This window comes from Arvicanthis niloticus, chromosome 4 (genome assembly GCF_011762505.2).
Source record: "Arvicanthis niloticus isolate mArvNil1 chromosome 4, mArvNil1.pat.X, whole genome shotgun sequence".
In the NCBI taxonomy this organism is placed as follows: Eukaryota; Metazoa; Chordata; class Mammalia; order Rodentia; family Muridae; genus Arvicanthis; species Arvicanthis niloticus.
The window spans coordinates 85,291,603-85,303,635 of NC_047661.1; positions in this window are offsets into that span (position 1 = coordinate 85,291,603).

Below are 12,033 nucleotides of genomic sequence, written 5' to 3' on the forward strand. Positions count from 1 at the left end.
TTTATTTAGGGATACGTAATTCTCATGCAACACCTTGTGTTACTTTGACGGGTTTGAATAATAGTCAAGAAATATGACAAGACACAGCCCTTTGTGACATAAACTACTAATGAATTGACATGGTCCTGATCTGACAGTCAGGTACTGAGGTGGGACACAGAGTCAGATGAAAGCCAAAGGCTGATGACCTCTGGCTTTAACTCTCTTACTGTACTGGGGACCAGAAGCTGATGGCTTCTAGCCATTTAACTCTCTCTTGCTATTCTGGGGGTAAGAAGCTGGTGGCTCTGGCAGTTTAACTCTCTTGCTATTCTGGGGCCAAAAGCTGATGGCTTATGCGAATTTAACCTGCTGTGTTCGGGGGCGAGAAGCTGATGGCTCCTGGCAATTAATTCTCTTAGGTGCTTTTGAGCCCATAAGTTGATGACTTCTGTCACTTAACTTCTGCCAAAGCAACAGCAGCTTAAAAAAGGAACTAAATTACTTGGAACCTTTGCTTTCTGAGTCAGGGGGCACTTGCTGGGCAGAAAATAGGCTTGGACTTCTTTATCTCTTCCTGAGCCACAAAGAAAGGAAAAGAAAGACAGACAGACAGAAGGAAGGAAAGAAAGAAAGAAAGAAAGAAAGAAAGAAAGAAAGAAAGAAAGAAAGAGAGAAAGGAAGGAAGGAAGAAAGAAAAAAAGAGAGAAAGAAAGAAAGAGAGAAAGAAAGGAAGGGCCCTCATCCATATCCCGGTAGCTGGAGCAGTCACCCAGCTGATCTGCTCCCTGTGGAAACTGCATCCAGAGCCATCCTAGAGAGGTCACAGCCCGCAGAGCTGCATGCATCCTAGAGTGGTCATGGCACTCAGAGCTGCAGAGCAGGGGGCACCATATCCTGAGGGATCCTAGAGGAGCGACTACACTCAGAGCAGCAAACACCTAGCTGGTCTACCACTGTGGAGACACCATATCCTGAGATATCCTAGAGGAGCCACTGTACCCAGAACAGCTGGAGCTCAGGATCACAGAGACATCCGGACCCTGAGGAGTTCTGACACAACCAAGATAACTGGAAAGGCTGACTCCAGTCAGAACCAGTGAGTGCACGTAGCACTAGAGCTAACCAAATGGTGAAAGGCAAGCAAAAGAATGTAAACAACAGAAACCAAAGTTACTTGGCATCACCAGAACCCAGTTGCCCCACCATAGCAAGTCCTGAACACCACATCACACCAGAAAAGCAGGACTCAGAGTTAAAATCACTTCTATTTTAGGAAGTTTAGGAGAACACAGGAAAACAGGTAGAAGACCTTAAAGAAATGCAAGAAAACACAACCAAACAGGTGAAGGAATTACACAAAACCGTCTAGGATCTAAAACTGGAAGTAGAAACAATAAAGAATTCTCAAAGGGAGACTACCCTGGAGGTAGAAAACCTAGGGAAAGATCAGGAGTCATAGACGCAAGCATCACCAACAGAATACAAGAGATAGAAGAGAGAATCTCATGCGCAGAAGATACCATCGAAAACATAGACACAATGGTCAAAGAAAATGCGAAATGCAAAAAGCTCCTAACACACAGCATCCAGGAAATCCAGGACACAATGAGAAGACCAAACCTAAGGATAATAGGTATAGATAAGGGTGAAGACTCCCAACTTAAAGGGCCAACAAATATCTTCAATAAAATTATAGAGGAAAACTTCCCTAACCTAAAGAAAGAGATGTCCTTAAATATACAAGAAGACTACAGAACCCCAAATTGAGTAGACTAAAAAGAAATACCTCCCGTCACATAATAAAAAAAACATCAAATATACAAAACAAAGAGAAGATACTAAAAGCAGTAAGGGAAAAAGGCAAAGTAACATATAAAGGCAGACCTATCAGAATTACAGCAGACTTCTCACCAGAGACTATAAAAGCCAGAAGATCCTGGATTGATAATATCCAAACCCTAAGAGATCACAAATGCCAGTCCAGATTACTCTACCCAGCAAAACTCTCAATATCTATTGATGGAGAAACCAAGATATTCCATGAGAAAACCAAGTTTACACAATATCTTCCCACACATCCAGCACTGCAAAAATAATGGATGCAAAACTCCAGCACAAGGAGGGAAACTACAACCAAGAAAGAGCAAGAAAGTAGTCTTCCAACAATCCCAAAAGAAGATAGTTACACAAACATAATTCCACCTCTATTAACAAAATTATCAAGAAGCAACAATCATTTTTCCTTAATATCTCTTAATATCAATGGACTCAATTCTCCAATAAAAAGGAGCAGACTATCAGACTGGATACATAAACAGGACCCAGAATTTTGCTGCATATAGGAAATGCACCTCTGTGACAAAGGCAGACACTACCTCAGAGTAAAAGGATGGAAAACAATCTTTCAAGCAAATGGTCCCAAGAAACAAGCCAGAGTAGCAATTCTAATATCAAATAAAATCGACTTTCAACCAAAAGTAATAAAAAAAAGATGAGGAAGGACACTTCATACTCTTCAAAGGAAAATGTACAAAGAACTCTCAATTCTGAATATCTATGCCCCAAATGCAAGGGCACCCACATACATAAAAGAAACTTTACTAAAGGTTAAAGCATACAATGCATCTCAAACAATAATATTGGCGGATTTCAACACCTTACTCTCAGCAATGGACAGATCATGCAAACAAAAACTAAACCGAGACACAATGAAACTAACAGAAATTATGAACCAAATGGATTTAACTGATATCTATAGAATATTTCATCCTAAAACAAAAGAATATACCTTTTTCTCAGCACCTCATGGTACCTTCTCCAAAATAGACTATATAATTGGTTACAAAACAGGCTTCAACAGATACAAAAAGATTGAAATAATTCCGTGTGCCTTATCAGACCACCATGGACTAACATGGTCTTTAATAACAACAAAACAAAAACACAACGGAAAGCCCACATACATGTGGAAACTGAATAATGCTCTACTCAATGATGACTTAGTCAAGGAAGAAGTAAAGAAAGAAATTAAAGACTTTTTAGAATTTAATAAAAAGGAGGACACATCATATCAAAACTTGTGGGACTCCATGAAAGCAGTACTAAGAGGAAAACCTCATAGCTCTAAGTGCTTACAAAAAAAACTGAATAGAGCATACACTAACAACCTGACAGCATACCTCAAAGCTTTAGAACAAAAAGAAGCTAATATTCCCAAGAGGAGTACATGGCAGGAAATAAACAAACTCAGAGCTGAAATCAACCAAGTAGAAACAGAAAGAACTATACAATATCAACAAAACCAAGAGCTAATTCTCTGAGAAAATCAACAAGATAGATAAACCCTTAGCCAGACTAATCAAAGGGCACAGAGAGAGTATCCAAATTAATAAAATCAGAACTGAAAAGGGAGAGATAACAACAGAAACTGAGGAAATTAAAAAAATCATCAGATCCTGCTACAAAGACCTATACTCAACAAAATTGAAAAATCTGGATGAAATGGACAATTTTCTAGAAAGATACCAGGTACCAAAGTTAAGCAAGGAACAGATAAACCATCTAAACAGTCCCATAACTCCTAAAGAAATAGAAGCAGTCATTAAAAGTTTCCTCACCAAAAGAAGTCCAGGACCGGATGGTTTTAGTGCAGAATTCTATCAGGTCTTCAAGGATGACCTAATACCAATTCTCTTCAAACAATTCCATAGAATGGAAACAGAAGGAACACTACTGAATTCATTCTATGAAGCTGCAATTATGCTCATACCTAAACCTTACAAAGATCCAACAAAGAAAGAGAACTACAGACCAAACTCGCTTATGAATATTGATGCAAAAATACTCAATAAAATCCTGGCAAACCGAATCCAAGAACAGTTCAAATCAATCATCCATCATGATCAAGTAGGCTTTATCCCAGGAATGCAGGGATGGTTCAATATTCAGAAATCCATCAATGTAATCCACTACATAAATAAACACAAAGAAAAAAATGACATGATTATATCACTTAGATGCTGAGAAAGCATTTGACAAAATTCAACATCTCTTCATGTTAAAAGTCTTGGAAAGATCAGGAATTCAAGGCACATACCTAAACATAGTAAAAGCAATATACAGCAAGCCAGTAGACAGCATCAAACTAAATTTAGAGAAATTTGAAGCAATCCCACTAAGATCAGGGACTAGACAAGTCTGCCCACTCTCACCCTATCTATTCAATATAGTACTGGAATTCCTAGCCAGAGCAATTAGACAACAAAATTAAATCAAAGAGATACAAATAGGAAAAGAAGAAGTCAAAATTTCACTATTTGCAGATGATATGATAGTATACTTAAGTGACCATAAAACTTCCACAAGAGAACTCCTAAACCTGATAAACAACTTCAGCAAAGTGGCTGGATATAAAATCAACTCAAACACATCAGTAGCCTTCCTGTACTCAAAAGATAAACAGGCTGAAAAAGAAATTAAGGAAATGACACCCTTCACAATAGTCACAAATAATATAAAATATCTTGGAGTGAATCTAACCAAGCAAGTTAAAGATCTATATGACAAGAACTTCAAGTCTCTGAAGAAAGAAATAGAAGAAGATCTCAGAAGTTGGAAAGATCTCCCATGCTCCTAAATTGGCAGGATTAACTTAGTAAAAATGGCCATCTTGCCAAAAGCAATCTACAGGTTCAATGCAATCCCCATCAAAATTCCAAACCAATTCTTCATAGAGATAGAAAAAGCAATTTGCAACTTCATTTTGAATAACAAAAAACCCAGGATAGTGAGAATCATTCTCAACAATAAAAGAACTTCATGGGGAATCACTACTCCTGAATTCAAACTGTACTACAGAGCAGTAGTGACAAAAACTGCGTGGTATTGGTATGGAGACAGGCAGGAAGATCAATGGAATAGAATTGAAGATCCAGAAATGAACCCACACACCTATGGTCACTTGATCTTTGACAAAGAAGGTAAAACCATCCAGTGGAAAAAGGACAGCATTTTCAACAAATTTTGCTGGATCAACTGGAGGTCAGCATGTAGAAGGATGCAAATCAATCCATTATTATCCCCTTGTACAAAGCTAAAGTCCAAGTGGATAAAGGACCTTCACATAAAACCAGATACACTGAAACTAATAGAAGAAAATGTGAGGAAGACCCTCGGATACTTAGGCACAGCAGAAAAGTTCCTGAACAGAACACCAATGGCTTATGCTCTAAGATCAAGAATTGACAAATGGGACCTCTTAAAATTGCAAAGCTTCTGTAAGGCAAAAGATACTGTCAATAAGACAAAAGGGCAACCAACAGATTGGGAAAAGATCATTACCAATCCAACATCTGATAGAGGGCTCATATCCAATATATACAAAGAACTGAAGAAATTAGATGCCAGTCAAATAACCCTATTAAAAATGAGGTACAGAGCTAAACAAAGAATTCGCAAATGAGGAAATTTGAATGGCCAAGAAGCACCTTAAGAAATGCTCAACATCCTTAGTAATCAGGGAAATGCAAATCAAAACAACACTGAGATACCATCTCACACCAGTCAGAATGGCTAAGATAAAAAATTCAAGTGATGGTAGATGCTGGCGAGGATGTAGAGAAAGAGGAACACTCCTCCATTGTTGGTGGGAATGCAAGCTGGTACAACCACTGTGGAAATCATTCTGGTGGTTCCTCTGAAACGTGGACATAACACTACCTGAGGACCCAGTTATACCACTCCTTGGCATATACCCAGAAGATGCTCCAATATATAACAAGGACATATGCTCCACTATGTTCATAGCTGCCTTATTTATAATAGCCAGGAGCTGGCAAGAACCTAGATGTCCTTCAACAGAGGAATGGATAGAAAAAAATGTGGTACATTAACACAATGGAGTACTACTCAGCTATTAAAAATAATGAATTCGAGAAATTTTTAGGTAAATGGATGGAACTAGAAAATATCATCCTCAGTGAGTTAACCCAATCACAAAAGAACACACATGGTATTTACTCACTGATAAGGGGATGTTAGCCCCAAAGCTTGAAATAACCAAGATTCAACTAACTGACCACATGAAGCTCATGAAGAAGGAAGACCAAATGTGGATGCCTCGGTCCTTCTTGGAAGGTGTGACAGAATGCTCAACAGAGCAAATAAGGTGACAAAATGTGGGACAGAAAGTCATGGAGGGGCCATCGGGAGACCACTCTACCTTGATATCTGTCCCATGTGCAGTCACCAAAGATAGGCGCCTATATGGATGTCAGGAAATGCATGCTCACAGGAGCCTGATGCAGCTGTCTCCTGGAAGGTCTGCCAGAGTCTGACAGAGGAGGATGCTTGTAGCTACCCATCGATCTGATCAAGGGGTCCCAAAGAAGAAGTTAGAGAATGGAAGGAGCTGAAAGAGTTGGTGGCCCCAAGCGGAGAGCACCAGAGCCAGCCAACCAGAGCTCCCCAGGGTCTAAACCACCAGCCCTGGAGCACAAAGGGAAGCACCCATGACTTCAGCTGTATACTTAGGGGAGGATGGCCTTGTCGGGCATGGGAAGAAGAGGAGATCCCTGGTCCCGTGAAGGTTGAACACTGATCGGGAAGGAATTCGAGGATGGGAAGGGGGGATTGGGAGATAGGTGGGGGCACACCCTTGTGGAGGCAGGAGGGGGGATGGGATAGGGGGTTCCTGGGTTGTGGGGGTAATGGGGTGAGGGAATAAAATCTGAAATGTATTTTAAAGAAATAAAAAAAAGAAAGGAAGGAAGAAAGAAAGGAAGAAAAAGGAAGAAAGAACAAAAGAAAGAAAGAAAGAAAGGAAAGAAAGAAAGAAAGGAAGAAAGAAAGGAAGGAAGGAAGGAAGGAAAAGAGTAAGACAGAAAGTGAGACACTCAGACACATACACACTGGATGAAGCAGAAAAGGGCTACACATACTTTTATTTTTGCTTTCAGTTTTTCATAGTTTTGCAGACAAAATTTCCTATGAAAGAAAAACTACCTCATAGATAATATGTTACACAAAAGGGGAGTTACAGAAAGATTTAGATAGTAAGTTCAAAACAGTGTTTCATTTTATGATCTCATAAGTTCAAAGCATCAGTTTCACATGGCCTTGCTCTAGCATAGTGTGTCCTAATCCTTGGACCTGAGGTAGAATAAATATTTTTCCTCAATCACAAATCTTTTGTAAGCCTGTTTATCTTTGTAAGGAATACAATGTGCTTTCATAAATTGCACTTAGAAGCTGTGGGCTATCTAAGGAATCTGTTCCCCTTGCTGGGCTGCCTTATCTGGTCTCAGTGGGAAAGGATGTGCTTAGTCCAGCAGAGATTTGATGTGTCAGATAGGCAGGATCCCCCACCCTTGCAGAACAGAAAGGAATGGAGGGATGTGAGGAGGGTCTGTGTGTGTGTGTGTGTGTGTGTGTGGTGGGTGAAAAGGGTAGCAACCAGGATGTAAAATGATTTATATTATAGTACACATGTGGGTTTTCTTCAATTGGAATGAAATCAGTCATTCTGACATGATTCTTCTGTGCCTATAATTCTAGACCTTAGAAGACATAGGCAGGAGAATTAATATGTTTTCTAAGTAAAACATCTAAATAAAAGGCTGGCCATACCTAAAGAAGAGGAACTTGTGTCTATAAATAAACAAACATGCATAATGCCTGTCTACAGCTTACTGTGCAGGTCTATATTTATACTCTCAGAAATCAAAGGGCTAAGGCACATGAGGCTCTGAAGAAAAAAGTTTGTGTGTATTTGTGTGTGTATATGTATGTGTGTATTTGTGTATGTATGTGTGTGCTGTGTGTTGTGGGGAGTCTTCAAAGGAAAAGAATGGTGAAAATAGAAACACTCATATGGCATGGCAATAGAAAGGAAAATACTGGAGTCAGAAAATACAGCATAGACAAAATAGAAAGATATGGGTAAGAAGAGCAGGATAGGAGGATTTGGTGAATCAATCATCCCAGCACTAGATAGGTAGTCGTGAATATATATAACCTTCAAAACTCAAGTCTGATCTGATAGATAAGACGTCATCCTTGGTCTAGAACTTAACAAATGTCTACTGCGAGCTCTGACACTCACATGCTGGTGGTTTTGGGGGGAGATACTTAAACTACCAGGAATTACATAAAATATGAATGGGCTAAATACTGCAGTTGAGTCAAAAAACAATTCATCCTCTAAAAATTAAATCATTCAGTGAGCTATAGTTTCCTGGCATCCTGTATTCTCTGGCCCCTAAAATTCTTCCTCCCCCTCTTCTCAGTTCCCCAATCAACAAGGACAGGGAACCACTGTAGATCTTCATTGTGAACGTTCTCTCTGCCTGTTTAAATGTGGGTCTCTGCATCTGCTCCCATCATCTGATGGAGAAAATGTCTTATGACTGAGACTGAGATAGGCACTTAACTCTGGGTACTGTACTTGGGATGTACTATATGAAAGGAAATAAATAAAATAAAATCTGAAAAATAAATAGAAATAAAACATTTGTGCCCACATTACTTCTTACAATCACAATATGAAGGAAATAAAATAGATGCCAAATGATATGAGAATGTAGCATATAAACAGTAGCCAAGAGAAATCTGGTGTTCTACACTAATACCAGACAAAAGATAATTTAAAAATAAAGCTCTTCTAGTTCACATACAGTGCTGTAAGGAAACATGAAGCAGGAAGAATTTATGAATGCAAGGCCATTCTGGGACCTTTCTTCAAAAATGTATAAAGAAAAAACAAACAAATGAACAGAACTTATGGTGTTCAAAGCCTAGGGTCACCCTACCTTTAGCCAGACAATGGTCACCAGGCTACAGATGGTTCCACTGAAACCTTGATACCCTGCATAAAATATTCACACATTTTCTTCTCAGGTCTCCATTATCAGGCAGATAGAAAAGACCTCAGGATGTGTCACTCTTAAACTTACTCATAGGCTCCTTTATGTTTCTCTAACCTTTGAAAGGCTGGAATATGATATATAGAGATTAATTTAACTTAATCAGATAAATTAAAAACACAATGCTTAGTTGGCTCTTTTAATTTGAAAACCACATATTCTGGAGTACATGGCCTTGGAAGAAGCAACAGAGTCTTCAGGGACTAGGAAAATTTTCAAAAGTGAAAATCATACCAAGCAGAATCCTCAAAGCTAGAGTCAAAGACAAGTGTTTAATGCTTGTGCAGCTAGCATGTGACTCCATTCAGTACCACACCAGAGGAAATTCTGCTGTTCCTCAATGGGTAATAACACACATTACTCTTGAGCAGGACTCTTGTAGCAGTATCCACTACCAATTCTTTTAAAAGCAGTTATTCACTCAAAGTCCTTAACACAGACTACACGGCTTGTAAACCTAGCCCAAGGAACGTGCTAAACGGCCTTCAGAAGTGGTAGGCTTCCATACAGGTAAAGCATTATGACTGTGTCCCCAGAGTGCCATATCAGTCATTTATAGACTCTCTCAGCCTGGATCAGAAGAGAAATGCATCTTCACAAAATTGAGGCCAGAGCCATGCTCATGGCCAAATAGCCACTAAAGAATAAACCTAACTAATGTCATTTTCTCAATATTCATGGCATGCCCATATTTTTACTGCTTAATTTTTACAAACCAATATATAAACAGTTATGAAATTATTTCAATAAATTTTTATACTGCCCATGACAATAAGAATAGATATGTTGCTTTAAGCAATGTTGTTTATTATTTTAATGTTATATTTTTTATTTGATAGTGCTATATACAGTGGAAAAACCAAGCTTTAGAGTAACACTGCTTACAACAGGTAGGCAAAAGACAGAAGGAATGACAGATAGAGCAGATTCTCTGGAAAAGAATATTGGACAACTCTCTGCATAAAGTTTAGAGCTTACTACACAGCTAACCTACTGAACACAGTACACTCAGATTACAAACTGTTTTGGGTAGGGTCTGGAAAAGCTATCACTAACAGAGAAACCAATTCCCTTGTGAGACAGCACTCAAAATTGAAGTTTAACCATATGTGCTTCTAAGACTCAGCCACATAATTTTTCAGTCTTTGAATGTAAATGAAATTCTCTGTCATAGAATAATATGATGATGAATTAGATTGGTTTTTCTCCTTTAAAGTATCTTTCTATACATTCTGTGAGAGTTCATAAATTATTTTATTATTTATTTTAATATATATTTATACATAAATATATATTATATATTGATTTTAAAATATATATTGTATATTTTAATTATTTTTAATGATAATAATGTATTTTGATGATACTCAAAACCTACTGCTCTAAGAGTTCTGACAATTTCTTCTCACATATCTATCCTCTTGCAATTAGGGCCATATTCTGTCTACCTCTCACTTAGTCTAATTTGAACTGCTCATGAGTATGGTGCCCTCTCTTGGAGTATTAGGTATAGCAGTGCTATTACTATGCATATATTATTTTTTGTTTTTATTGGATGATTTCTTTATTAACATTTCCAATCTAATCCTCTTTCCCGTTTTACCCTCCAGATACTTTCTATCCTATCCTTTGCCCTTGCTTCTATGACAGTGCTCCCCCAACTCACCAACCAACTTCTGCCTCTCAGCCCTCAAATTCCCCTATACTGGAGCATCAAGCCTTCACAGGGCCAAGGGCTGAGATATTTGTAGCCTGGTATCCAGAGTAGCATTGTGAACAACAGATACAATGTGGAAGTAAGGGGCATTCAACAGTGGATAAAACGATAATCATACTACAATATGCATGCAATGAAATGTTAGATTAAAAGAGATGTGCTGACAAATGATAACCTATAAAAGATCTATAGAGACATTATCTTAAGTGTCAATACCTATTAACAAAATGACAAATACTGAATGTACCTACCGATATATTTTTAAAACATTCAAAATCAGTGAAAATTTAATAGGGCTGTTTGTAGCTGATATGAAAGTTTGGAGATTGACTGGGATTTAGTAAGAACTTTAGATCTTGGATATGAAAATAACTGTGGAGTTGCTGTGTGGTACTCCTTGAATAATACTTGGATCCTGAATATATCTGATAGAAATAGATGCTTCAAAAGAAGGTAGGTATGTTAAAGTTTATGATTTTTTTATTTCAACAAAGTACACAAAAGTCACCAAGACATTTGGTAGTGAGTGCAAAGTGGCCAATCTATTAAACCTTTAGTAATGAAAAGAAGATTTCACTTTACAAATCACTTTGACATATTTGGTCTAACTTAACTGTGTTATCATCTCAATAACATCAGTGTGATAATTGTTAATTAATTTTACTTCTCTCAAGTTGCATCAAGTTATACATCAAGTTTTACAAAACCCAACAGAACGGTAGTACTTTGTCATAACCTAAATATAGGGCTCAGATCAATGCGTTGAACTCTCTCATCTTCTCTACACACTGAATCAATACTTGTGATAATAGTCTGTATCCCACACTCAGTGTGGAAAAAGTTGATTGCATTTGTAATTTATATGGACTATGACCTGAGATTGATATTCCATACAGTGAAAGGTCTAGGTTCATTCACAATAGGACTATGAGAAACTATAAAATTTTAGTCTATTTGTAGGTTGAGTATAATAATTCCTCTGTGGGGAACTAGGCTTAGCTCTTCTAAGGGCACAATTTGTATGGGCTGGAAGAAGTTCCATTACATGTATCTGAAATTTCTGATCTTGAATTATTTATATTATTGGATGACTCCAGTGTTTGTCTCAGGACTGAACATCTGGTATTTGTCTCTTAAAAAATAAAAAATAAAAAAATAAAAATGTAGTTCTAGGACACTAAAAGATCCATAAGTTCAAAACCTATTTCAGACACGGGGTACAGAATAAAATGAATGAGTGGGTGGACAAAGGAGAAGGGAGCAAAGTGAGCCTTGGGCATGAATATGAGTGAGACTTCCTTTTAGAGCCAGACCATTGTCATCAATGAAGGAGATGTTAGGAGGGCATGAAAAATCCTGATTAAATACTGAGAGTTCGATTAGATCATATAGGCATAACAGAGCTATAGTGTG